The sequence below is a fragment of the Astatotilapia calliptera genome, chromosome 3 (assembly GCF_964374335.1).
Source record: "Astatotilapia calliptera chromosome 3, fAstCal68.1, whole genome shotgun sequence".
NCBI lineage: Eukaryota > Metazoa > Chordata > Actinopteri > Cichliformes > Cichlidae > Astatotilapia > Astatotilapia calliptera.
This window is the reverse complement of record NC_137424.1, coordinates 20,909,202-20,936,695: the sequence shown is the minus strand read 5'-3', so window position 1 is coordinate 20,936,695 and position 27,494 is coordinate 20,909,202. Positions and strand designations below refer to the sequence as shown.

The 27,494-nt window shown below is 40.7% G+C and overlaps 2 long non-coding RNA genes across 3 annotated transcripts in view; both read left to right on the top strand.

Annotated features, from left to right (window-relative positions):
- Positions 1–15,036, top strand: part of LOC145425295 (uncharacterized) — a 43,439-nt gene extending 28,403 nt beyond the window's left edge. For both annotated transcript variants that reach the window (XR_013905956.1, XR_013905957.1), the window contains exons 2-3: positions 11,485–11,620; positions 14,935–15,036. This is a non-coding gene — a long non-coding RNA (uncharacterized LOC145425295). The remainder of the gene's footprint in view (positions 1–11,484; positions 11,621–14,934) is intronic.
- Positions 15,037–16,183: 1,147 nt separating this feature from the next.
- Positions 16,184–18,968, top strand: LOC145425307 (uncharacterized). Its single transcript, XR_013905972.1, has 2 exons — positions 16,184–16,876; positions 16,995–18,968. It is a non-coding gene; the product is annotated as an uncharacterized LOC145425307 (long non-coding RNA).
- Positions 18,969–27,494: the final 8,526 nt, after the last annotated feature.

Genomic DNA, 27,494 nt, shown 5'->3' with positions numbered 1-27,494 from the left:
GTCGACCATCAATTCTGGTAAGCATACTATGATCTACTAATTATGAAAAAATTGAAAGGGAAAAAAAACATGCATTTGAATGGCTCAAACATATATACAGAGCTGGACAAAAAGTAGTCACCTAAAGAATTATGCAAGTAACTGTTTGATCAGAAGTGTGATGAACATTTTGTGTTTTCCTTCAGTCTCTCTGTTTTCTCCTAATTACCCACATCTTTCCTGCTTCCAGTAATTGGTATCCCTATGCATTTTAACTCACTTTACTTGTATTGTTTTTTATGTAACATATTTTTAAATGATTACTATTAAACAAATGAGTGATCCTTTATAAATTGTCATAAGTAATCAACTGTGGCTCAATATAGTAGTGAACTGTTACTTTTACAAGTAAAACTACTCTTAAAAGGTAAAACTTATACTACCCACCTCACAGATTTCATATATTTTATTAAAATATATTGCATTTTCTGTCACCCATACCCAGACCAAAAAGTATTGTTTGACTGATGGCCCGTAATATAAAGACTTGTTTTGGACTTTACGTTTCGCAATTTTGCCTTAAGTTATGAATTTATTTTGCTGTTTACATATCTCCTGATAATTATCCTTATTGCTGTTTTAGAGAAGATCAGTGCTTCAAAGGATAGTTGCAGACATCTGTCAGAATCTGCAGATTTACAGTAGAAATAAAATGTTCACGTTTCCCAAACGTTGTCTTCCCAACAGTTTCACTAACATCTACACTGGATGGCCAGGAAGCGTCCACGATGCCAGGGTTCTCAAGAATTCTGAGATATACACAATGGCAGAGAGAGGGGAGCTATTTCCACCAGTCAGTATCTTTGAACACAGTGAATTGTAATTAAAATTGTTTTACCATTCTTCCTTGTTGATATATGTCACCTTGTATTCACATAATCTTTAGGTTACAGAAGAAATCATGGGTGTTGAAGTTCCAGTCATGCTGCTCGGTGACCCTGCATATCCCCTGCGAAGCTGGCTGCTGAAGGGATATGCAGATACAGGAACCCTAACTGAAGAACAACAATACTTCAACCAGAGACACAGCAGAGCCAGGATGACAGTGGAGTGTGCATTTGGCCGACTTAAGGGTCGGTGGAGGTGCCTTGGGAAACGTCTTGATGTGGACATCCACACTGTTCCCACAATAATAGCTGCATGCTGCACACTCCACAATGTGTGTGAAAAACATGGTGAAGCTTACAATGAAACTGATAAAACTGATCTGCGTGATTCTAGAGGTACCGAAGGAGGCATCTTACCAGATGTTCAGCCAATAAGAATCAGAGAGGTGCTGACCCAATTTTTTCATAGTCAACGTTAAGGCACAAAAGCCATGGGTTCATCTCATTGTCAATAAATTTGAGCTTGATGTTTAAGTGATGCATTCACAAAATTTAAAGTAAAGCATTCAAAGTTTTTTTTTTTATGGAAAATATTTATTTTGACGTGTGTAACATGTACACTTCTTCCTCTGAGTACTGAAATTGCAATGTTGTTTGTCTCAAAACATATAAGTTTGCATATGAAAAGCACAAATTAAATCTGAAAGAACCACTGTCCTTCAGCAGTACTGAAAATCTCTAACAACAAACAAAGCATTTTTGGATGCAACGATAAATAACCAACACTTTGCATTGAAAGTAAAGCCCCTCCAAAACAATATTAACATAACATTAACTGAAATATTTTTGGAGTATCCATTTAAAATACATTAAGTGAACCATGTGCAAAACTTGCTTTTCATAACATTTAAACTAATGCCTTAAAGTAGTTTAATCCTGTTCATCTGGAGGAGGGTAGGATGACATAAAGGCCTGGTTAAAGGATGCATGCTGAGCCTGGTCTCGAGGGTTTGGTCGTTCTGGTCTAAAGGGCTGACCCGGATTGTGAGATGGTGAAAGGGCATTACCAAAAGGAAGAGGTTGAGCTAAATCTTGTTGGAAAGACAGAGACTGATTGGACATCTCAAATAGTGGAGACTGAGATGAAGCCATGGGGTATGGAGGGGAATGGATGACTGAAGACTGTGTTGGGCAGTAAAGATGTGGAGCCTGTACTGCCTGCTGGTAGAAAGGTGGTTGTTGGCGTGTGATGAGCTGGGTCAACATGGACAGCACTTTAAGATCATGCTCATGCTGAGCTGCTTGCATCTTCAACAGAAGCTCCGACTCATCATTCTTCAAGGCGCTTGTAATCTTGTCCGCAAATATTTCCAAAGTTGACTCCATCTTTGACTTTCTCTTCCTGCTCTTGGCAGATGTATCTGTAAAGGGAATAGTTGTTTGTGTTATTTCAACAAAAGGATAATTTTTATGTTTGAAGGACAGAGGGAATTTCCATATGCAGTTCTGGTACACACCTTGGAGAAATTAGAACATCACCATATCAGTACAGGTCAGAAATTAAGACTGGGGTATTTGATCATTTGAGTCAACTCGTGGTTTTTATTTAAAAAACATTGTACAATCTACAGCATGTCTTACATTACAATCTCACCCTTCCCTCTCATTGACAAAATGAGTAGTATTAATTAAAAGATATGTGTGCTTTATCCATGCTTAGACATCTAGAGTAAAATTTAACTCATTATTTTGCCTTGTGAGGTCTCGACATGACACCTTACTTAGAAAAAACGTTTTTATTCAATGTGATGATGAAAAGTTTGCAACAACAATGTTCTATTTGATATATGGGTTACTTACTTCTGGTTTGTGCATTCTTCTTTATGGAATTATCTGCACTCACTGCAGATGAAGAACTTTCCTCTGATGCAGAATCAAATGTCAGTGACACAGGAGTATCCTCACCCAGTGTACAGGCGCCTTTCGAAAATACAACCATACAACCTATTAAAAAGTTATATACATGGTTACAGCTGATGTAGTTCAGCCTTCATTTAGAATTACGCTATTGCTGTCATATAGAATGTTTTCAATTTTTGTTCAGTAATTTATTCAGTTCTGTTATGTGTTTAGACATGTGTTATACAGTACGTTTAATGTAACGTTACTTGTACTTAGTTTTATTCTCCACACATGACTACAACAAGTTAGCCTAACTTTTTCACTGTTGAGGCTGGGAGCTGGACTGGCGCTAGCCCCTGGACTTTCAGGCTCCTCTTCAGCTGTTTCAATGGAGCTATCGATCAGCTCTATTGGCTGACAGCTGGGTTTGTCCCCCAAAATACGGTCAAGCTCATCATAAAACGGGCAGGTGACTCGACCACGTCCGCTTCGTTTGTTTATATCTTTAGCTTCTTTAAACTTGGCTCTGAGGCTCTTGACTTTCCTCTGACACTGTAGCCACGTTCGCCTGTGCCCTCGTCCAATCATTTCTTTGGCAATGCACTCGAACACAGCCCGGTTGCGATACGACCCTTCAAGTTTAGCTTGGATAGAATTGTCTCCCCATATGCTAATCAATTCCGCAACCTCAGTTTCGGTCCACTGACCCGCTCCGTCTCCAGTTTCCGCCGCCATGCTTTTTTGGTTTGTCTTCTCCGGCGCTGATAATTGGCGTCTGTCTCGTGTCAGTGACGTAAAAGAGGGATTTAATGCGACCTGACCGTTCACACAGCAGTCGCTTTCTAAAACATCGGATATGTATCGGATTCAGTACCACATACGAAAGTGACCCAGATCGGATTTGAAAATATCCGATTTGTGCCGTTCACACTGTCAGACCATGATCGGATATGGGTCGCATAGGGTCAAAAAAATCGGATTTGATGCGCTTTCGCCTGCAGTGTGAACGTAGCCATAATTGTGTGGATGCTTTAAGCATCCACACTATTGAGTTCCTCTTGGGACTTCCGTACACTTTTTGGCACTTAACTACTTCCGCAATTTTCAGCCGATTTTCACCGTTCAAATTTTAAACTATTCTGCTATTTCTGCTAATGTGTGCTATGTCTTTTGGTATTTTTCACTATTATACTTTTTAAAATATTAAGCTTAATTTGTCCCATTGAAATGAATGGGAAACTTCTGCAATTCTGCTAAAATTTGCTTGTTTCTGAAACTTAACTACTTCCTCATATTTTCACGTAGAACAACCATTCAAACTTTAAAATGTTCTCAAATTATTGGGCTATTCAGGTATAAATCAGCTTTTTCAAATCTTTTACCGTTTTACTTTTATGCCTCTTAAAGTTTTCAGTTGCACAATTGTGATTTTTCACAAAATACATGCGTTGTTATGGTTGCTATGCACTTGGCTTCCAGTGTGCCACTGAAGGTTTTGCAGTCTTCTCTTCATGTCCGAACAACTTCTTGCTACTTGCTCAATTTTCACTCAACTTTCACAAATTATACATCAAAACGTAGGTATTTTTGCTGGCTTTCCGAAAATGTCACTATCATTGTTGTGAGATTTATAGAATTTTGGCAAATCTCCTCAGACCAACACAAGTCGCAAAGCTCTCCATAGAAAGTCAATGGAGAGCTTGTTCAAAATCACCGCTTGATTTCTGTAATGAGAGGCATATTCGAATCGTCATATCTCCTTAACGAAGCAAAGTTAAGACATAAGGCTTGTCCCAGTATATCTTCAGTGTGTGTGTGTGTGTGTGTGTGTGTGTGTGACAGAGAGCGAGAGAGAGAGAGAGAGAGAGAGAGAAAGCCTTTTTATGGGATGATCTCATTGTAAGATTTAAATTCAATATATTTGGACTGGTTGACTGAATTGGATTGTGTGTGTGTGTGTGTGTGTGCGTGTGTGTGTGTGTGTGTGTGTGTGTGTGTGTGTGACAGAGAGAGAGAGAGAGAGCCTTTTTATGGGATGATCTCATTGTAAGATTCAAATTCAATATATTTAGACTGGTTGACTGAATTGGATCTTGTGTGTGTCTCTCTCTGTGCATGTGTGTTTCCATATGTGTCCATATTTGTGATTGCGTGGCTGTTATATATATATTTTTTTTGCCGATTTTTTTCATTTAACAAGTATACCTTGGCATGTTCAGCATTTTTTCAGCTGTCCATTTTGCTTTTCCAATTTTTCTGTTTAAGTTATTACTATTGCGCTAAATCATAGCATTGCTGCTGTTTTATAAGATTTGTGCTAAATATAGTATTTCTGATTAATTATAGTTTTTCTACCAAATCATAGTACAGTATTTTTGCTTTTTATAGGATTTTTATAGGATATTTATATTGCTTAATATAGTACTTCTGCTTATTATAGGATTTGTGCTTAATATAGTATTTCTGCTAAATGTAGTATTTATGCTTAATCATAGTATTTCTATATATTTCTGCCAGGTCCCCAGGCAGCCAATCCTCTGTGAGGACTGAGGCATTCAAATTTACATATCAGGGCCTGCACGGCTTCCCAGCCAGCCAATCATATCTGAGGGATGAGACATTCAAATTTACAAATCAGGGCCTGGACGGCTTCCCAGCCAGCCAATCATATATGTGGGCTGAGGCATTCAAATTTGCATATTGGGGCCTTTGTGGCTTCTAAGCCAACAAGTCATCGATGTCATATATCTCTAAAAATTCATATTTTAATGATAAATTGTCAACACTTGACGATTCCCCCATCTCTTCTGAACAAAACGGTGTAAGAATGACCGTTCTGGCCAATACAGTTAGGAAATTATGGTCATTTGTTTGAGGGGAATCCCCACTATGAGAAATAGGTCGTGTCCAAATTCATGGGCTGCATCCTCCTGAGGCCGCATTTGTAGATCGATTATTTCACAGCGACGCGCCAAAGGCTGTCCAAATTCGTAGACTCCTCCGAATGCAGCCGACAAATGCGTCCTCCTTTTCCCCGAATTTGAAGGATGGGTCGGGTGTGTCCTTCGTGGCCTACCATATCCCAGAATTCATAGCGCGGCCCAGCCAAACTCCAGTTTCCAACAATGGTGGCTGCTACTAAGTTTTAAAATTACTCATACTAATCTTTCTGGGTCACAAAAGAAACTTTTAATATATTTTCAGGCGAGAAAGTAGCTGTGTAAACATCAAATATCTGCTCGGTTTATCAAGATATCGCATATTTGCAAAAGTGCTTCGATGTTTTCGGAGACGTCTGCTACCCACCAGCTCGATAGCTAGCCGGGAGCTCGAGGGTTACTGATGCGGCCGAGAACGGCACAACTCCCGGCACATCATTTTCAGATCACCGCGGACTTTCGCTGCTCGAGTTAAACGTAATATATAAGTCACTTAGACAACCTAAAAATGTTATTGTTGGGCTTTTTTTCAGTGTTTTGTTTGTTCGTGAGTAAATCGGTTTGGCTGAGATTAAAGTTATTGGATTAGATTAGATAAAATAAAACTTTATTAATCCCCCGGGTGGGTTCCTCCTTGGTTTTTACACAGCTGACTAAACGTGAAACAGAAAACTGATTAAACAGAAGTGTGAGACGGTCGAGAATTTACACCAGTGTCCTGTTATATTTTAGATAGCAAGGAGCAGACGGCTGAGTTTATTAAACTCCATCGAGACAGCGGTGACGCTAATCAGAAGGCTAGACCGTCCAATTTCATGGCCGTTTACTTCCGGCCTACCCGACCTTCTGAGGACCCGGCCCACGTAGACCACGAAGGCCGGGTCCTCAGGAGGATGCGGCCCATGAATTTGGACACGACCATAGACTACAAAAATCCTGTCTCTGTGCTGCGTGTGTGCACCTGTTTTGGCGGGAAAAAGTACACAGCCTCTGTGAATTCAAATTTAGCAGCTCCCAGGCTGCTTGACTGAAAACATGCTTCTCTCTCCATGTGTGTGTGTGTGTGTGCGTGAGAGAGAGAGAGAGACCCTCTTTAGGACAGCATCTCATTGTTGGAAAAAATTATAATATATTCAGACTGGTTGACTGGCATAGACCCTCCGTGTGTGTCTCTCTCTGTGCATTTGTGTATACATATTTGATTTTGTGTGTATCTGTTGGCTGTTCCTTCTTGTTTTTTAAATTTATTTTTATTTCTTTATTTTTTTTCACAGGTGAACAACAATTAGTTTTGAGGGAACTTAACCATGTTCCGTTTTTTTTTTTTTTTCAGCTTGTCATCTTGCTTTTCCAGTATTTTCTCTTAAGTTATAACTATTCTGCTCAATCATAGTATTTGTTCTAAATCATTGTTATTATGCTATATTGTAGTATTTCTGCTAAATCATACTATTTCTACTATATTATATTTTTCTTTCTAAATATAGCATTTCTGCTATATAATTGTATTTCGGCTATGTTATAATATTTGTGCTAAACCAGAGTATTTGTGCTGAAACATAGTATTTCTGCCCAATGATAGTATTTCTGTCAAATCATAGTATTTGTGCTAAAACATAGTCTTAATTTAAAATTACAATATTCATAGTTCATCACAGTGTCTCTGGTAAATCACAGTATTTTTGCTATGTTGTACTATTTTTCTAAATCATAGTGTTTCTGTAATGCTTAAGTATTTTTGGCTAAATATATTCTTTCTGTTATCTTATACTATTTCTCCTAAATTCTTGTATTTTTGTACGTTTTGCATACAGCTTCAGCTTTAAAGCATCCACACTGCATTTTCGCAGGAAATGCAAATTTTTCTAGTTATCCTTATTGTTTTATCTGGGACTGTTTGCAGACATCTCAGAGAGAGGAGACACCAGCATCTGAACAGAGACTCAAACCAGCAACCTGCAGCTCCCTGCTTGGCTGCTCCAGTTTTCTCCTCACTCATGTTGCCCACCATTGATTTCTAGCTGCCCACCCACACAGCAGGCTAGAATGTGCGCTGAGCCTCGGCACCCAATACTTGGACATGTTTTCTTTATTAATTAATGAACCAGACCCCAAAAAGTAAACAGCTGTTATTGCTAGGCAACGGGAGCAGCATTTGGAGATGCAGCACCTGACATTCCTGACCATGTGGGCGGAGCATGCATGAATGGAATGTTCAGTAGAACTGTGCAACACAAGCACTTAGTTACAGCATGTTTCATTGTATCCAGACACAGACACATCTACAGCAGCATCTCTGTGCAGGACAAACGATAGTTGACGAAAAAACATCGAAAACTTCACTTCACTCCTCTACAAAACGTTGGTTCCATTGTTTAAAAGGCCAAAATGAATCGAAGGAGATCGAGAAGAGGCTCGGCGAGTGCTTCACCATACAATACAGTACAGCTGATTAACCTGCAAGAAGAATTTCAAATGATACAGGCTGAAAATGTCAAATTAAAAGAAGAGGCAGAAAAATCAAGAGGAGAAGCTAAAAATTCAAAGTTTGAAACTGAAGTAGTATTGCAGGAATTACTGCATGTGGGTCTCAAACTTAAAGGAGAGAAAATGGGAAAACAACAGGCAGAAAACGAGAATGAAAACACGAAGAAAGAACTGTTGGAAGCTCAAAAAGCATTGGAGGAAGAGAAAAGCACAGCACAAGAAGCCAAAAATAAATATCAAACTGCAAAGAAGGAGGCAGGAAATGTGATTCAGGAATTACAGAAGGTGCAGGAAGCTTTTGAAGAGGAAAAAAGGAAAATGAAGTTGGCAACACAAGAGGCTGCAAATGTAATGGCTGAAGCTGAAAAACTAAGGAAGGAATTACTGCATGTAAAGCAACAACTTGAAGAGGAGAAAAAACGTAAACACGAGGCAGAAAATGAGATTGAAAATATGAAGAAAGAATTGTTGGAAGCTCAAAAAGTGTTGGAGGAAGAGAAAATTAAAATACAGGAAGCAAAGAAAGAAATGGAAGATACAAAGAGTTACACTGAAAACATGAAGAAGGAACTGATGAAAGTGCAAGAGGAACTTGCAGAAGAGAAAATTGAGGTGAAGGCATTCAAGAAAGAAGTGAGCGGCTCTGCGGTGACCAAGAAAGACTGCAAAGACACACTTAAAGAAATACGAAAGCACAAAAAGGAAGCTAAAGAGCTCCTCAAACAGGAAGTGAAACTGGCCAAACAGCAGCTGAAAGAAAGATTTAAAGATGCCGAGGAGCAGCTCAACAAAACCTTAAAAGAGCTGAAGGCAAAAGAAAAGAAAGCCGAGGACAGGAGGGGATTCTGGAGCAGAAAGAACTGACCCAGCAGCATCAAGTTTGAGGAGATCAATAGTTTCTTCCTCCTCTCTCCACCTTTCTTTCACCCCATCCTTCTTCTTGGGACGTTTGTTTGTTTTTTAAAAACTCTAATCTAAATACCATCCATCCATCCATCTTCATCCGCTTTATCCGAGGCCGGGTCGCGGGGGCAGCAGCCTAAGCAAAGAGGCCCAGACCTCCCTCTCCCCAGCCACCTCCTCCAGCTTATCCGGGGGAATACTAAGGCGTTCCCAGGCCAGCCAAGAGATATAATCTCTCCAGCGTGTCCTGGGTCTGCCCCGGGGCCTCCTCCCGGTGGGACATGCCTGGAACCTCACCCAGGAGGCGCCCAGGGGGCATCCTTGTCAGATGCCCGAACCACCTCAGCTGGCTCCTTTCGATGTGGAGCAGCAGCTGCTCTACTCTGAGCCCCTCCCGGATGGCCGAACTTCTCACCCTATCTCTAAGGGAGAGGCCAGCCACCCTTCGGAGGAAGCTCATTTCTGCCGCTTGTATCCGCGATCTCGTTCTTTCGGTCACTACCCACAGCTCGTGGCCATAGGTGAGGGTAGGGACGTAGATCGACCGGTAAATTGAGAGCTTCGCTTTTACACTCAGCTCCCTCTTCACCACGACGGACCAGTGCAGCGTCCGCATTACTGCAGCTGCAGCCCCAATCCGTCTGTCGATCTCCGGCTCCCTTCTCCCATCACTCGCGAACAAGACCCTGAGATACTTGAACTCCTCCACTTGGGGCAGGAACTCATTCCCGACCCGGAGTGGGCACTCCACCCTTTTCCGGCTGAGAACCATGGCCTCAGATTTGGAGGTGCTGATCCTCATTCCCGCTGCTTCACACTCGGCTGCGAACAGTTCCAGTGCGAGCTGGAGGCCCTCACCCGATGAAGCCAACAGAACCACATCCTCCGCAAAAATCAGAGATGAGATTCTGAGGCCACCAAAGCAAAAGCCCTCCGCCACTTGGCTGCGCCTAGAAATCCTGTCCATAAAAATTATGAACAGAACCGGAGACAAAGGGCAGCCCTGGCGGAGCCCATCACCCACCGGGAACAAGTCCGACTTATTGCCGGCAATGCGAACCAAGCTCTTGCAACGGTTGTATAGGGATCGAATGGCCCATAGCAATGGGCCAGACACTCTAAATACATGTACTGAAATACACAAATAAAATTGCCATAACTTGACCTCATGTTGCCTGCTTCTTTTCTTGTGTGTCTGTGGATGTAAAACAGTAACACACTTTCTGCTCTGTGTGTCTTTAACTGTAAATAAATGCAATATGTTTTCATTTTAAAATGCAGTGCAAAAAACTTCTGCTCTAAATCTTTTTTTTTTTTAGCAAAAAGCTTCTTTTTTTTTTGCCTGTTGTGGAAGTTTTCCATTTAAATAAAGCCTGCAGACGAGCGGTGAGCGGTAGCTAACATTCTTTAATCAAACACACAAAGAACAGACAAGCAAGCTTGATGAAGTCCCTGCATGACCGCGGGACAGACGGTCAGCAGAGTCTCCCTGAGCCTAGCATGGCTCTCAGTTAATACTTGACAAAAGAAATCTGCCACCACAATTGTTAATGTTTACCTAACTGGGCTAAGACAAGTATAGACAATGACAAATAATTGCCATTACTGATCCCTTTATCTCAGGGGTGCTCACACTTTTTCCGCATGTGAGCTACTTATAAAATGACCAAGTCAAAATGATCTACCCACTACAAAAATCCAAAACATATACTTATTTATAAATATATTGAGGATTCTTTATATCTACAATGTATATACATGCATAACCGCAATATCCAATATTTCACAACACAATTAACTATGTAAATTTTTTGTCATTACCTGAGTTTACTCTGATGACTTGCACTGAATTGAATCAGCCAGGGATGCATAGTCCGGACAGTAGCTGCTGACGGCCAGGTTTAAGAGGAAAAAACCGAGAGCTAAAAATTGGAGTTAACTCGCTGACTAGCTTGTCAGTTTTACTACACTTCGCGCCGCTGTTTGCGCATGCGCAGCGACCTAAGCGTCAGAAAAAATCTGATGTCATCTGACTGGCTTCCCTGTATCAATCAAGTGACGGGATGGATGATAGGCTGGCATCTATTTTTTTAATACCATGCGATCTACCAATACTACCTTTGCGATCGACCTTTATTTCTAACCATGAAGTCCCTTTGAGGTTACAGCCTCCTGGTTAGGTTTAGGCTGTTATTGTGCTTCAGGCTGAAATATGAGGAGTAAGGAGTGGGGCTGGTTAGCCCTCATGACCCTCACCATAATACATACGTCACAGGACAGTGTTTACCACAGAAACTCCATGAAATGATCAATGAGAACTTTAGAAACCCATCAGTGTGATGCTTCCAGTACAACAGCACCTCTGAGTGTGTGTGTTTGCCTCTCAGACTAACTCCACCCTGACATCAAGAAGATGGAGGAAAAGGATGGAGCAGGATCTGCAGCATCCAGCTGTGTGTCTGTGAGGAGTGACCGGTCCAAAGGATTACTTCCAGACTTCAGTAATGAACCTGCAGCAACAATGTAAGAGAGCTGCTGACTCATTTATTCAGTGTAAATAATGATTTTTGATGCAATGGGAGAATAAAAATGACAAAAACAGTTTTAAAAATAAGGATTAAAATATTAAAAACTATGTTTTTGAGTTTCCTGATGTAGTACAAAAATATATGAACATAACTGTATATAGGCTCTCAGTTAATACTTGACAAAAGAAATCTGCCACCACAATTGTTAATGTTTACCTAACTGGGCTAAGACAAGTAAGACAATGACAGATAATTGCCATTACTGATCCCTTTATCTGTTTGCTTTAAACACAATTAATTTCTTTTACTGAATAGACATGTATATGAGATTCCTTTTGTCAGGTAATCCTATCTTTGTTGTAGATGACTCAGTCTGCATTATTTTAATTAAACAGAAAATTTCAAAGAAAAACTACTAGCAACAGCCAGTAGTGTCCCTCAGCCTCCCAGCAGATGTACCTATGTAATGAATTTCTATATCCTAACTTCTCAAGTTATCAACTTACAAGATTTTCATAAAGATTTGACCTCAAGGTCAAGGTTACTGATTTTAAACCAATTATAGATACACCTGTGGTATCAGTTTGAAACTCCTACGTCCCTTCGTTTTCATGTTATTGCATTCACAACTTGGGTGGACAAGTTGCTGTTTATGTTTAAGGGTTATTGATATAAATTCTGTGTTTCTGTGAAAAATCTGATGTTAAATATTTATATATCCATTTTTTAAAAGAGTGTATGATAACTAGTTTTTAGTTAACTATCTGTTACTCTCAAATGTAAAGGGTAATTAATCAAATTTAAAAAAAAAAAAAAAGTTGTGAATCTACTTCATGTTTCATGCTGCCTCCTGACTTCTTAGTGACAAAAAATACAGAGAAATTCAGGAAAACAAATTAAGGGAAACTACACCTCCTGCTGTCCAAATTTCTTTGTCAGCATCAAATATCTGCCTCCAGAATACACAGAGTTTAGGGCAGAGCCACAATATATGAGTATGGTTGGCAGAGTGTGTCCCACAGTTACTCCAGCATGAACTCAGATGTGTTGGACCCATCTTAGCAGTTATTTCTGGTGTTCTGTAGAATCTGGTACATTAATTCCCCCTTTATTTTGGGCAACTTCAGGGTTTTGAGTCTATTTCTAGGCCGCTGTTTAGTCTACATGAAGTTAGAAATTCATCAATACAGCAATACAGATGTGTTGGACCCATCTTAGCAGTTATTTCTGGTGTTCTGTAGAATCTGGTGATATTGTTCCATTTAAACTCTCCATGTGTTTGAACTTGTGCTTCAGTACATATCCGATTGTTCAGTCTAACGTCACTAGCTGTGTCTGGGCCTAAACTCCGCTGCAGGTCCATATATCAAACGATCACTATGGCATTACTGAGAGTTGAAAAACTGTCTAAAGTCTTTCATCTTTAATAAAATGATCAGCGTTCTGCTCTACCAGGTGTAACAATTGAGTTTAACATCCAGGCAGAAATGGACGCATTACTGTAATCCGATTACTTTTTTCGAGTAACGAGTAAAGTAAGGGATTACTATTGCAAAAACGGTAATTAGATTACCGTTACTTTCCCGTAGGAACGCTGCGTTACTGCGTTACTAAAACCGTGATTTTTTTTGCGAGAATGTCTCATGACAGTGAGGTAAGCAAGGGCGACGTTTGTGACAACAGCTGTGTGCAGATCAACAGTGGATCATATATCGAGTACTGGAGAGAGTATGAGCGTGCAGCGTTTAAAGCGTGGAAGTACTGACCTTACTTTGAGTTTGATTCCATAAAAAGTGACAAAAACATTAGTGTCCGTTGTGCGTGGGAAGAAAACTTCTTTTTACAGCGAAAAAAACCCCTAAACTTCCAAGCAAGCACCGAGTGCACAACGATGTAATGGGAAATTCACAGAGCTGCCATATCCTTCCACTGACCGCTGCGGCACACCTGCACCAGGGTAAACCTCCGCCTACCCTGCTCCTGCTTTACAGGTGAAAATAGAGCAAAAGGACCGCTAGTCTTTGACTTTATTTATTTTCTGCTGTGTTTTACTTGCATCTATTTGAAAGACTGAGTGTAAACACACACAAAAAAAAAATTTATGTGCTGGAAAAATAGGTTTAAATATTAAACAAATTTCTTCCAGTCAGTGAATGTTGCATATAATTACATTTTTGCTTGATGCATAAAGTTAAAAGATTAAAACTAATAAAACAAGTTTTAAAAAGGGACTTTTCCATTTGATTACATTTTGTATGATGGATTATGCAGAAAAAGTAGAATTGGGCTGAGAGATCTATCGCTTTATCACCTATTCAGGTTGTAAATCGTGTTTTTAAAAAGTAACTAAGTAACTAAGTAATTAATTACTTTTGAAAAATAAGTAATCAGTAAAGTAACGGGATTACTTTTTGGGGAAGTAATCAGTAATTAGTTACTGATTACTTTTTTCAAGTAACTTGACCAACACTGAATCCAGGCATCCATGAAAACGGAATTTATGACATTTAACGGAGTTAGAAGTTAGCAGGGAGTTAGCTCGCTAGCTTCTATCTAAATACAATATAGCATGTCCTGACTGTGGGGTTTTGGAAACAAATTAAAACGTACAGCTCTGTTATGACTTCCAACATAAATGAAGACAGAAAACTAAACAGCAGTGACATTTGTAGGGTTACTGAAGTTTGGCTAGCTGGTATATAATGATGTGCTACGTGACCGCTAGCGACACAGCTATGTTAGCATAATATAAACAAGCTAACGTTTTTTCCACTCGATAAAAGTTAGCGTGAGTGTTCTCGGTGGTCAGGAACAAATGTAATCGCATGGCAGGATGCTGTAAAAGGACCAAACTTCAGCCAGGAGAACAACTGAGATAATCCATCCACAATACGAGGTTAGTCATTCATATACTGCTGCATGGGCTGGGCTGTAGTTACATCCTAAGGTTTTAAAAACTGAGCTTAAATAAATGATTAGCGGTAATAAAAGCCGAGGGAGGTCAACAGTGATCACTGACTGTTTTAGGAGCTTTTTGAGATCAAATATAAGAAAATACATAACATTAAACATGTTAACAACACAAAAGCCATATTAAACGCAGACTACTTTAGGCCCGGAAGTAGGATTCGTCGCGTCATCACTGAACAACCGGATTTCCCACCAGGTGTCATCAGGTATTTTTTTCATTTATTTCTGCCTCCACCTTTCCCTCATCCTCAGGGAATTATGCTTAATCATTGATGAGACTGCGTTATAGTTTTTACTAATAGTCTTCTTGTCTCTGTTTCTGATTTGTTTACTTTTTAGAAATTCTTTATTTGGTGTGGGTTTGGCAATGTTTCCCCAGCTTTTGAGTACCATCAAGAAGGACCTTAGTTGAAGAGATCTATAAAAATCTGTCCTGAGGAGTTTGGGAGAGACTAACAGCCTCGGCAGCAGAGGGGAGAAAGGCTGTAACACCACCACTTTACTCTGTTCTACCTGTCACATCATTTTATCAGGAAACAAATATGCTCATGTTTTTACTATGTTTGTCTTGAAGATGTAAGAAGATCACATGGTGCTTTTTATTATTGTGTTGGTTTGTTTGCTGTCTCTTGGATGGAGCCCAGCTGTGCGTGGCCCCTGGGCCTGTGGTCAGAGTGTGTGCTGGATAATCCGGCCCAGGATGAGGCCAAACTGACATGGGATGAAATGTCTGTCACATAATTGAGCTTAGTGTAGTTTCATTTCTGCACAATTTAAAAACAACCAAAACTTTGTTCTGTCTTTTCTATGTTATACTGTAGACTTTCTTTGATACTGTGTCCAAAAGGAGCAGCTTTTACTTTGAAGGGGACCGTCTCTGTTTCCTCTTCAGGTTGGATGATGGAAGCAAATGAGTGTGTGATGTTCTTTCAGTGTTGCACTTTGTAGACGCTCCCTGAGCACTGGTCTCACAGCCAGCTGCACATAGAGACCAGTGTTGTTAGTCCAGGTCAGAAGATGACTTGTTGGAATGAAAATGAGCTTGTAGTTTGTCTGCTTTAATAATGTGACTGGAAAAAGGTGTTGGACTTCAAATATGTCCATTTCTTTCACACTTCACCTTTAAAAGTGAAGCCTTGTGGTTCCTGGAAGGAAAAACACGACTTTTTCAAGTCTTTGTCCTGTTTTTATGATAAATGTACGACTTTAATGTGAAACATTCAGAGTTTTTTCTCTTGTTGTGTTTGTTTGAAGCTGCTTCCTGTTGGCTTCAGCTGTTTGGAGTTTCCATTTTCTAAACTTCTACATTCTGAACCTTCTTCAGCTCTGAACAGATGATGAAACACTGAATGATTTCAAGCTCACACTTTGTCTAATAAACTTACATCTTTCATTCTTTATACAGATTGAGGGACTGTGGTTTGTCAGAGATCAGCTGTGATTATCTGGCAGCAGCACTGAAGTCCAACCCCTCCCATCTGAGAGAGCTGGACCTGAGCTCCAACAACAAGCTGCAGGATTCAGGAGTGAAGCATCTGTGTGGTTTCCTGGAGAGTCCAGGATGTGGACTTGAAACTCTGGGGTCAGTCAGCATGTTTTAGTTGTGCTGAGATGAATATGATGTGAAAGTTGTGCTGACACTAAACTGCAGACATCAGGCTGATATTATACTGATCCACACTGAGGATCTTCATGGTAAAGTCTGTTTTCTTCTTCTCTGGTTTAGTCCATTGACTGCAGCAGAACAATGTTCACATTTCAAACAGTGAGACTCAACGTATGGCCCGCGGCCCACACGCGGCCTGCCCACCTTCCCTGATTCAGAGAGAGGGGACCCTGATTAACTGTGTAGTGTTCTTCCTCACAGTTCTAAGTATCAGACACAACAATGAATAATCCACAGCTGACTGTCTTTAGCAGGTCAAAGGTCATGGCACACAGCAGACAGTGGGAAATATTATAATTCTGATCATTTATCAGCACATATCCATATGTATAAAAACAAAGCTGACACTGTGAGACTTGATCAGAGGTGTGATCATCACAGCAGAGGCCTTTGTGTCAAAGTCACTGAGGATCAAACAGAAACACATGAAGCAGATTTTCCTGTTCTGGCTTTTTATAGCAGATAACCTTCAAAATATTCTGCAGTCCATCAAAAACTGAAGCAAACCATGAATCAACATGTGAACATGAGCTGATGCTGCTGAAGTGAAGCAAAGTTACAGAGGTTTGATTACAGACACAGCTGAGAGTTTGTAATCTGTCATCATTTTAAAAGGTTTACATTTCTTCAGTATATCCACATTTGCAGCTGGTACCTCAACCTCCACTTGTCCAACACAACTGCTGTCCACTGCCTCCATGACATTGTGATTTTGCTGTTGGTCTTCTGTCAGATCTTCATCAATCACTTCTGCACGGGGCACACCTTCAGACTCTGCAGCTGCATAACGAAAGCCTGTAAGATAAAATTAGACATAAGGTAAATGTACACCAATATTCCAATGACAGGTGTGTGATTCATCTGGAAGTTATGTGCGGATTAGTGTACAGTGATAGCAATTTAGTATGTTTTTAGAGGGGGGGGGGGGGTTGTTTACCTCCGATGGGTGCTCTTTTTCGCTTCCGTTGCGTACGCCTTGAGTGCCGGTCCGAGTCTGATACAGGTATGTCGTCATGCCCCATGTGCAGTGTTGGTGCCCAGTCTGGATTTGTTACATCCATTTCATATGCTGGTTTGCCTGCAATAATGCCAAATCATAAGCTACTCAGTCGACATGATGTGGTTCTGCAGCATCACACATTAGCATGTTTTATCTCATTATCTATGACCTCAGCACATTGAAAATCACACTAAAAGCCTTTCAAGAGTGATATGAATTAATTTAGAACTCACCGGAAAGAAAATGCCGTGAGCAAACCAACAAAAAGCTGGGGATTGCAGAGAACTCGATATCCGCTCGTCTCACCGCTGCAATCCAAGCCTGACGTCTTTGTTTAGTAATATCGGATACATGGGATCCCTCACGTTGCCTCCAGGATGGAAAACGATGAAAAGAGAGCCCGTTATCCAGCTTCTTGCCTTCACGATCGTGTGATCTAACGTTGCAACCGACAACACAACACGTACGATCCATAGCTGAAATGGTATCCTTTGGCTGGCCTACTGTCATGGCGGAAGGGGGCGTGGCCCATCTCCCGTGACATCACGCTCCAAAGCCCTATAGGTGGGAAAATGTACCATGTCGACCAATCAAAAATGATATGGAAACATGACATTTGGTTGTTTAGCAAAAGGGGGAAGTTTTAGGAGTGACCGGCAAGAGAGAGCGAGTGAGCGAAAGAGAGAGAGAGTTTTGATACGTGAGAGATTTGTGACGTTTACCGTGTTTGGTCTCAAGTTAGTTTGTTGTCTTGTGTATTTAGTGTGTAGCTGTTGTTTTGTTTTGTGTGTCAGTTCTACTAGTGATCGTCACAGTTGCTGCCTTAAAGCCAACAAAGGCAGATTGCAGTGTAAACGCTGAGTGACACACCTGCTGTCAGACCTGCAGGTTTATCCCTGTGCTGTTCTCATATGTGTTAGAGTGACACAAACTATTGTTTGACACCTGATTGTTCTGTAAATAGTTTGAAATGATTATATGAAAAACGTCTGAGCCTTGGCTGCATTTTTTGGTAAATAGTACCATATAACTTTGTTGTTTGCAAAACGTGTGCGTATTTTTAAAAGTGTACAATCTCTATTTGCATTTCAAGTTATGAAGATGATTCGTTAAACATGTGTGTGGTTTTTACAGTCAAAATATCACTTTCTACTTGTATTTTAAATTTTGTCTGAATTTAGATAAATTGTGCTGATACAGTTGGTCAAAATGAGAAAATAACAGATTGGCAAGATAAACTGTTTTTAAAGGTAAAATATAGAGGCCACATCAAAAGTAGTCAAGAAGGGTTAAAGGCTAAAAGCAAAGTTGTCACCAAGTACTGTTTATATTTGTGTGTATTGCTGCAGCTTTTTTGAGTATTAATTTGGTGCCTTTGTGTGAAATAATGGTATTGTGAGTGATCCATATAGTCACAAAGAATAGCCACTTGTTTCTGTGCTACCAAAGTTCCCCGGCTTTCATTCAAAATGTGTTTATCGTCAGCACCTGCACATTAAACTACTTAAACATTATAAATGTCTTCAAGCTCACACTGAGGCCTGTGGGGTACTATCAGCCACTGAGACAGTACACACATTTATATGTGTTTGTATATGAATATTTCATACTTTAAGACTGCCTGTTTATTTAAGGGAGATGAACAAAATACATTGGAATTGTACAAAATAATATCATGGATGATAAATTAAATAGATTTTAAGTAGATGCTTGTGCATTCTTAAAGTCTTATATGTTGAACTGAACTATGTGATCTGTTCAAAGCCTTAATCTTAATTTGAAGTGAAATGTGCATTTTGAGTTTATACACTATGTATATAAGGCGACCGTTTCCTTTTGCAGTATTTTTGTGTGGTGTACTTTTCTATGTCTTAACAAAAGGGGAACAAAGGTGTTTAAGTTCACCTAGGATGATGTGTTTTAATTTTCACATGGTCTTGCTTGAATTTGACCCTGACAAAGGCGTATGAACTCTGTCAGCTGTTTGGAGTTTCCATTTTCTAAACTTCTACATTCTGAACCTTCTTCAGCTCTGAACAGATGATGAAACACTGAATGATTTCAAGCTCACACTTTGTCTAATAAACTTACATCTTTCATTCTTTATACAGATTGATGAGCTGTGGTTTGTCAGAGATCAGCTGTGATTATCTGGCAGCAGCACTGAAGTCCAACCCCTCCCATCTGAGACAGCTGCACCTGTGGAGAAACAACCTGAAGGATCCAGATGTGAAGCAGCTGTCTGATCTTCAGCAGAGTCCAGACTACAGACTGGAGACTCTGTGGTCAGTAGAGTGATGGAGTGAGTGGGTGGTGCTGTCAGCAGTATTGTACTAAACACAGTCAGTATGAAACAAAGATCCAGTGTTTCCTGTAAAGCTGCAGCTTCTCAGTGAAGCTGTGAGAGGAGAATGGTGACAGGCTTCAGGATTGGACACAAACACTTCCTGTTTCTGACCTTTACGGTCACCATAGTAACGGCTGACACGCTCTGATCAAACACTGTCAACAGCCAATCAGCTCTCTGAACAAAGCAGCACGCAGACCAATGACTGCATTCATTTCCAAGTTTAAAGCAGTGAAGAACACAGTCTGTAGGTGAGGAAGAATTTAGTGAGAGCAGATGTTTGGATGGAATTCCTCCAGTTAACAGCTGGAACCATCCATCTGGATTGTTGGGCTTGTTGTTGGGGTTCCTACAGAGCTCAGAGTGGACACACCAAGGTTCTTCTAATGAATGAAAGTCCAAACTCAAACTAGGAGGGAAAAACATTTTCATCAACTTCAATAAAAATCCAAAGATTAGAAAAAGTGAAGCAACAATGAGTCCTAGTACAGTCCCAGCACTGAAGTCCCTGCTGCTCTTTATACTGGATGTGCTGCATCACTGACTGACAGCTGATGAAGAGTCTCTGGAAACACTCGTTTATCTCCTCTGCTCTTCCTTCTTCTCTCTGCAGGTGGAGCTGATGATGGTAAACAGGACGGTGTGTGTGCTGAGAGAGGAGGAGCTGTGTCCTGATGATCCAGAGAGGTTGAAGCAGCAGCAGCTTGTGTGTAGAGACGCTCTGACTGGGCCATGTTACTGGGAGGTGGAGAGGAGAGCTTCATCCAGCAGTGACTGACAGAGGAATGAGAAGAAGTGCAGATGACTGTCAGTGCTGCAGAGTGAACTGCTCTGAGAACAGCTCCACTGTCAGACACAATGTAGAGTCCAGCATCATCCCTGTGTGTCCCTCTGGATCTGACAGAGGATCATCAGTGTATCTGGACTGCTCTGCTGCTGCTCTGTCCTTCTACAGTCTCTGCACAGTCTCTGTCTGACTCTGGCTACATTTTTGGCATTTATATTCTTGGTTGCTCTCTTTATATTTTTCACATGCAAAATGTGCCCATCTTTGGCAAGATTCACACTGCACCTGGAAAGGAAAAATAAATGGCTCATATTCTGTTTGGTGAATACTATTACTCAACATTTTAATTATGATTGGCAAGTAATGATACTAAGACTTATGTGTTTCTTTTGTTTTGTTTTGTTTTACCATTTCAATCATGCTGCGGTCAGCGTTAGCATCTAACATGGAGCAAACAATGCAGTAGTCCTCAGCGTTCCCTGAAACACAATCATAGTTAGGTTTTAATCAAACATTATTTATTGAATAATTAAAAAATAATAGTACATTTTTTCCAAATATACTTCCTGGAAAATTAGTCTAAATTAGACTTTGAGAAGGGTCTTATCTGAAAGTGTTTGAAGAGCACTATTTGTACTGTGCTGTTTGAAAAGCACTATTTAAATTGGAAGTACGCACTAACGTGATAAGGACTTTACTGGACTTACCTCGATTTTCAAGTAGGGTGCAAGCTATCTGCATTCGCTCCAGCACAACTGGCTCTGTAGTGGTTGACACCTCACTGACCTCTCCAAAATCAAGGTAGTGTTCTGCAAACTGTGAGATTGATCATAATTAGAATGTAAAGTCTTAATTAGGTAAAGGATAGGATAATTATAAGCCACAAGGCTTCAGCCTATTCCTTTTTCAGTTACTGTATGATTAAGTACTTCTATGTAAAATGATCATCTTTGTTGTTGTTGACCGAAATAACTTTCACTTCACTTAAATTCACTTAAAGTCTTAATTCTAGCTAACAAGAAACTGAATCATTTGAATAAGGGTTACCTTTAACAGTAAAACTCCACAACTGCTGGAATCCTGTCGCTTGTTGTGTTGCATAGTCTGTAACTGCCACTCCATGGTGTCTTCATGCCCTCTCATCCTCAGAAAATTCCTAGTTGAACAAAAGTGTTTGTAATGAAACAAGATTTTTTTTTTTTAATCTAAGAATAACACCTCAGTATCATACATACCTCCAGTTGTGCAGAATTTTCCTGTCATAAACACCTTCATTCCCATGGGGTCTATGAGCAGTATTTTCTGTGCAGAAATGTTGACAATCTAAAGAAAAAGTTAAATTAAAAATTACAATTGTTTGTGCCACTGAAAACTTATTTAAAAATAACACTTTGTGCAAGAAACTGCTTCACAACAAATTACGCAAATTAATAACAAAATGAACACATACCACAAGAATCCAGTGTGTACCAAAGTTTACAGGGCACAGCCACGTCTTCAACTGGGAACTTCATCTGTGGGATTGGAAGTGCAGAGTAATTTGGATTTACTTAGGTACCATGCGTCTCAGGGTGTTTTCAAATATAGTCTTCTTTAAAGGAACCGAACTCTTTCCTCAGCAACAGAAAGGAGTCAACTGTTTGGACCACTTCTGAGCTTTCAACATACCAGTTGAGGCATCTGAACTGCCCAGAAAACAACGAGCTTGCAACTACTGAACAGAGCAGGTGTGCAGCATTCTGCACAAGTATACAAAAATGTTATAGAACAGTAAATAGGGTTTTTTTTTTATTTCAAAATTAGTAGGTAAATGACATTTCTTACTTACCTTTCGTCTGTCAATAACACGGTGCAGATATGCATCAATGACCTGTTTTGAAAAATCTGAGTTTATACAACAACAGCAACAATTTTTGAAGTAACTGCTTGAGTGCTGTACACAAAAACATCTAAAGGAATAGAATTGCTGATAAAGGTTCTTTCTGCATATACTGGAACTGGGTATTATGATGTCACAGATGTCACAACATCTGTGTTGTGGTTGATAACATTTTTTCCTGTTGAAGTGAATGGGTGAAACCTTATCAGAGTTTTGCAATATAAACCCCCCGACCTACCCGCACATTTTAAACTATTAATGGTCTCTGCACTGCAAATGCTTCAGAAGGAGCAGAACCTCGAAATCAGAATCAATAATGATAAGTTCTCTTACCTCATCAGAAACCACCGTGACCCCTGCAGTGTTCGAAAAATAACTTGTATGGTCCAACAGCTGCCTCCAAGCGCCCAGTATCCTTTGCACGCCATAGCCTCTTTACTAAAAGAAAAATATGATAAGTTAGCTTAGGCATGCATGAGATTTCTAGTGGATACGCTTGGTAAAGGCCGACGGGCCACAACAGGAAAAAGTCAATACAATAGGCATGCATTTACACGCAGAGAAATAGGAAAGGTACAGCGGGTGGGCAAAATAGAAAATTACTGACAGGCAGATCCATTTCCAGACTTCCACAAGCTCAGTGCACGTTGCATGTTTCTTTACATCCAATATGAGATGAAGACTGCAAAATGCAAACAAAGTCATGCAACAGTCAATTAAGTTGCAACACCAAACTGGCAACAAATGACCAACTGGTCAAAAAGAGTTGTTCACTATGTCACCTTCATTTTCTAAGCTTTGTTTCCGGGAGGGAAGTTCTTGTTCACGCGTTTCTGGTCCTGGAACACAATTAAACTCCTTGTGTCAGCCGTTTTGGGTGCATAATGAATCCTCTGGACTTTGCTGGCACTGAGGGTTAGCAGTAGGATGGCAGGGGGGCATCTTCAGGTCTGTGCTGCTGTTCACTGTCTGACTGCGAGTTGGGTATTTTTAATTGTCACTGATATTTACATGGTGGCTTCTTCTGTATGGCTTGATATGGTCAATGCTGTAGTGATTTCTTAAAGTTGCTCCTTCCGTGTTTTTTTAATCTCACACATTTGCCAGCGATGTCTTGAATGGTGTAGGGTCCTGAAAAATCTGGATCAAGTCTTCCTCCCTTCCTTCCACGTTTCATGTTCAAGAGAAGAACTTCATCTCCAACGCTGTACACAAGGTTTCTGTACTTCTGGACTCGTCTAGCATAAGCTTATGCATAAGCATAAGATTGTACTTAAACTGAAATATGACACCTACTCAGTGATTTACAACATAGAGGTAGGTTGTTTCCTCTTAAACATTTTAACTGCTTTCCTTACAAAATGAACTGGAAACCTATAAGTTCAGTCTCTGAGGTGCTCTGGGATTTCTCTCAGGGTAACGTCTGCCTGTTTGGTCAGAGTCCATAGTGCTCTGTGTGGAAAGTTCAGGTGTTTGAACATTGGTGGTTTCACGTAAACCCTGAACCTCAGGTGGTGAAGCGAGGGCAAACTCTTCTGAATCTTGAGGTGTAGATGTGTCCTCTCAGGTTGCTCTGGAACCACGTGACATTCTGCATCTAGAATCTGATCAACATGTCTACGCCAGACTAAGTTGGCTCCAACATTTATGGTGTATATCAGCGGTCCGGTCCGTGAACGAATCGTGCCAGAATGCCTTTTCTTACTTGGGTCTCTGTAGTCTCTGGCGAGAACTCTTTGTCCAACATTGAAGAACCTGGTTTTGTTTCTTGTTGCTTCCACCATGGAAGACTGTTTATCTTGGACATCCTTGCGAATGTCTGGTTTCAGCAAATCTAGATGTGATCTCAGATCTCATCCCATGAAGAGCATTGCAGGTGTGTGTCCAGTTGTTGCATGAGTGGTAAGACAGTAAAAAAATTGTCAATTTTCTGTTGTAGCGGTTTCCCCTCTGTGCGACTGGCTGGTTCAGCTTTGTTGCAGGATGATGGTGAGCTGAAGTGATATGTCGTATGCCATTACTCCCAAGGAAACACTGGAACTCCTCTCCAGTAAACTGATGACCATTGTCACTTACGAGCTGTTGTGGCAGACCTGTGCGTGCAAACGGTGACCAAAGACTATTGATCGTGCTGGCAGCTGTTGCTTGCTTTACGGGGAAGATTTCTGGCCACTTTGAGTGGGCATCAACCACAACCTGGAACATTTAGTCCATAAATGGGCCAGCATAGTCTATATGAATGCGTTGCCATGGAGCAGATGGCCACTCCCACGCGTGTACAGGTGCTGTTTGAGGCTGGCGCAGCATCTGCTGGCAAACAATGCAGGATTTAGCCATATTCTCCATTTCACAATCAGTGCCTGGCCACCAAACATAGCTTCTAGCAAGACCTTTCATCTTAACACCCAAATGTCCATCGTGCAGTGAGTCCAGTACCTTTGTACGTAGTTTGGGTGGCAGGATGACACGAGTTCCCCACATGACACATCCTTGGCAAACGGATAGTTGGTCTTTGTGGGTGGAGTACGCAGAGAACTGAGTGTCACTACAGGACGGCCAACCATTCACAGTAAGATCATTTGACAAGATTGTGTTTTGGCTCGTTTCTCTTTTCACCTGAGCACTTGTGACAGGTAGGGGTTCCATTTGTGTAACATGAAACACAGTAGCTGGATCAGTCATTTCTTCGGTGGGTTGCATGTGTGGAAGACGTGAAAGTCCATCTGCATTTCCATGTAGCTTTGTCCCTTTGAACTCAATGGTGTAGGTGTGTGCACCCAGGAACAAAGCCCAAGCAAGCGTGCCGCAGCCATGGTTGGAATACCTTTCTGAGGGTTAAAGATGGACACCAGCGGTCGGTGGTCTGTGATCAGGGTGAAGTGTCGTCCATATAAATACTGATTAAACTTCTTCACTCCCCACACTAGACTGAGTGTTTCTCTGTCTATCTGGGTATAGTTGCGCTCGGCTGCATTTAGGGACCTTGAGGCAAAGGCAAGTAGTCGTTCGGATCGATCAGGCATTTTGTGAGATAGCACGGCACCAATGCCATATGGTGAGGCATCACAGGCGAGGCGAAGTGGTAGATTGGGGTCAAAGTGTGTCAGAACCTCCTCTGATGTAATGAGCTGCTTAACTTAACTAAATTAAATGCCTCTTCATAGTTTGTCCATTTCCATTTGACATTTTGTTGCAGCAGAGAGTTCAGCGGGTGCAGGACTGTTGAAAGGTTTGGTAGAAACTTGTGGTAATAATTAATTAAGCCCAAGAATGAACGTAGCTGACTCACATTTTTAGTGTCTGGTGCCTTCAGGACTGCTTCAACTTTGTCCTCGGTTTTGTGGAGCCCATGTCTGTCGATCTTGTGTCCACAATACTCAATGGCATCCTTGAAGAACTCACATTTGTTTTTGTTTGCTCTCAATCCATATTTTTCTAGCCTGGCCAGGACTGCTGTTAGGTTAGCCAGATGAGTCTGACTGGCTGGAGCAGCATCTAATAACCAACTCACAAAATAAAGAAAAATAAAAACAAACCAACAAACACAAAAACACCAGGCATCATGATACAGACTTATAATTTGCACCAATGTTTTTTCGAAATTCTATACACGAAAGTGAGCGCGAGAGCCCTCGGTGCGCCTGCTCGCTGCCAAAGTCAAAGTAAACTTTATTGTCATCTCCGCTACAGACAGTCCAGTATACAGAGATATGAGATGACGAGGCTCCAGTTACAGCAGTGCAAGTAAACAAACAATAAGAAGAGTAAGAAGATAAATATACACTTTAGGACCAGGGGTAAAGGATCAATAACAATTTAAATTTACAGTTTGAGGGGAGGGGGCCCCTGCTGCTTCCAAAAAGAGCACATTTCATTTATAATGTTGTAAATCCAAGTCCATTATGTATTCATGATTTGAATCCTGGGTTGTGTGAAATCTCAGAAATGCACCCTAGATGAAGTGAATCTGTGAACTAAGGTGTAGGTCTATTAGATCATGTTGTGGTGATCCTTGTGTTGGGGGATTTGTGTTCATACTGGAGTGCAAAATTAAAACCAATGGAAGATGGACAAGAAAAGTTCAAAGCCATCATGGTGCTCAACTTAGAAAAAATAGAAAAGAAGAGGAGGAGAAACGAGCAAAAGATGCAGGTAAGCAGATGTGTGATTGGATAATGGCAGGTCATCCTGAAACTATCAGAATCAGAGTGAGTCAGAAATTATGTGGGTTACAGTTGCTCCAAGAAGAAATGGTAAAAAAACAAACAGTAACAGACTAAACTCCAAACAATACATTATGTTACAGATTTAAATATTAATTAGTCCTTGTCAATTGTTGATTTGTCCTGTTCTCATTGTATGACGAATTATGATGGCTGTTTGGTAGCCGTCTGCATACAATGCATACTCTCTCTCTCTCTGTGTGTGTGTGTGTGTGTGTGTGTGTGTGTGTGTGTGTGTGTGTGTGTGTGTGTGTGTGTGTGTGTGTGTGTGTGCAGCAGCTTTATGTTAATGTGTGTAAGGATTTGTGTCTTCGTGTGTGTGTGTGGGGGGGGGGGGGGGGCGCGCCAGAGGGATTGTTCGCCCAGGGTGCCAAACAGGCTAGGTCCGCCACTGCCTGCAAATAAACAACATTGACATCAAAAGTTTTACATTTCCTAAATGTATCCCACAATCTGAATATAACACCCACTTCCCCACATTTGATCCGCTGTGTTAAATATGATTAAGAACAGAATTCAATCATTTGCAAATCCTATAAACCAGTATTTTAAACAAAGTGAGAAAATGAAACATTTAAAGAAAAATATTAGCCCATTTTGAATTTGATGGCAGCATCCTCTCTCCAAAAACTAAAGGCTTTACGATGTTTAGTGCTGGACCATGTTGGTTAATGTGTAAACTCAACAGTTTCCATTTTGATTAACCTGACCAACATCTAACATAGAACACCTTTGAAGTGGACCTCGCAGCCTGTGGATAACTTCAAACACGTCGAGGTCTTCAGAGGCTGAACTTTGACCCAGCATCACAAGGAGCGCCATAAACACTTGTTACGGTTATTAGAAGGAAGCCAGCCTTTAGACATCCCCACAACGACATCGTGACCAAGGGTCTGTTGCATGATTTTTAACATGGCTACAATGTGTCGTCTGCTGAGTCATCGTTTAATACAACAACGTACTGAAAGAGAGCATTCAGCATCTGACTGAGCTGGAC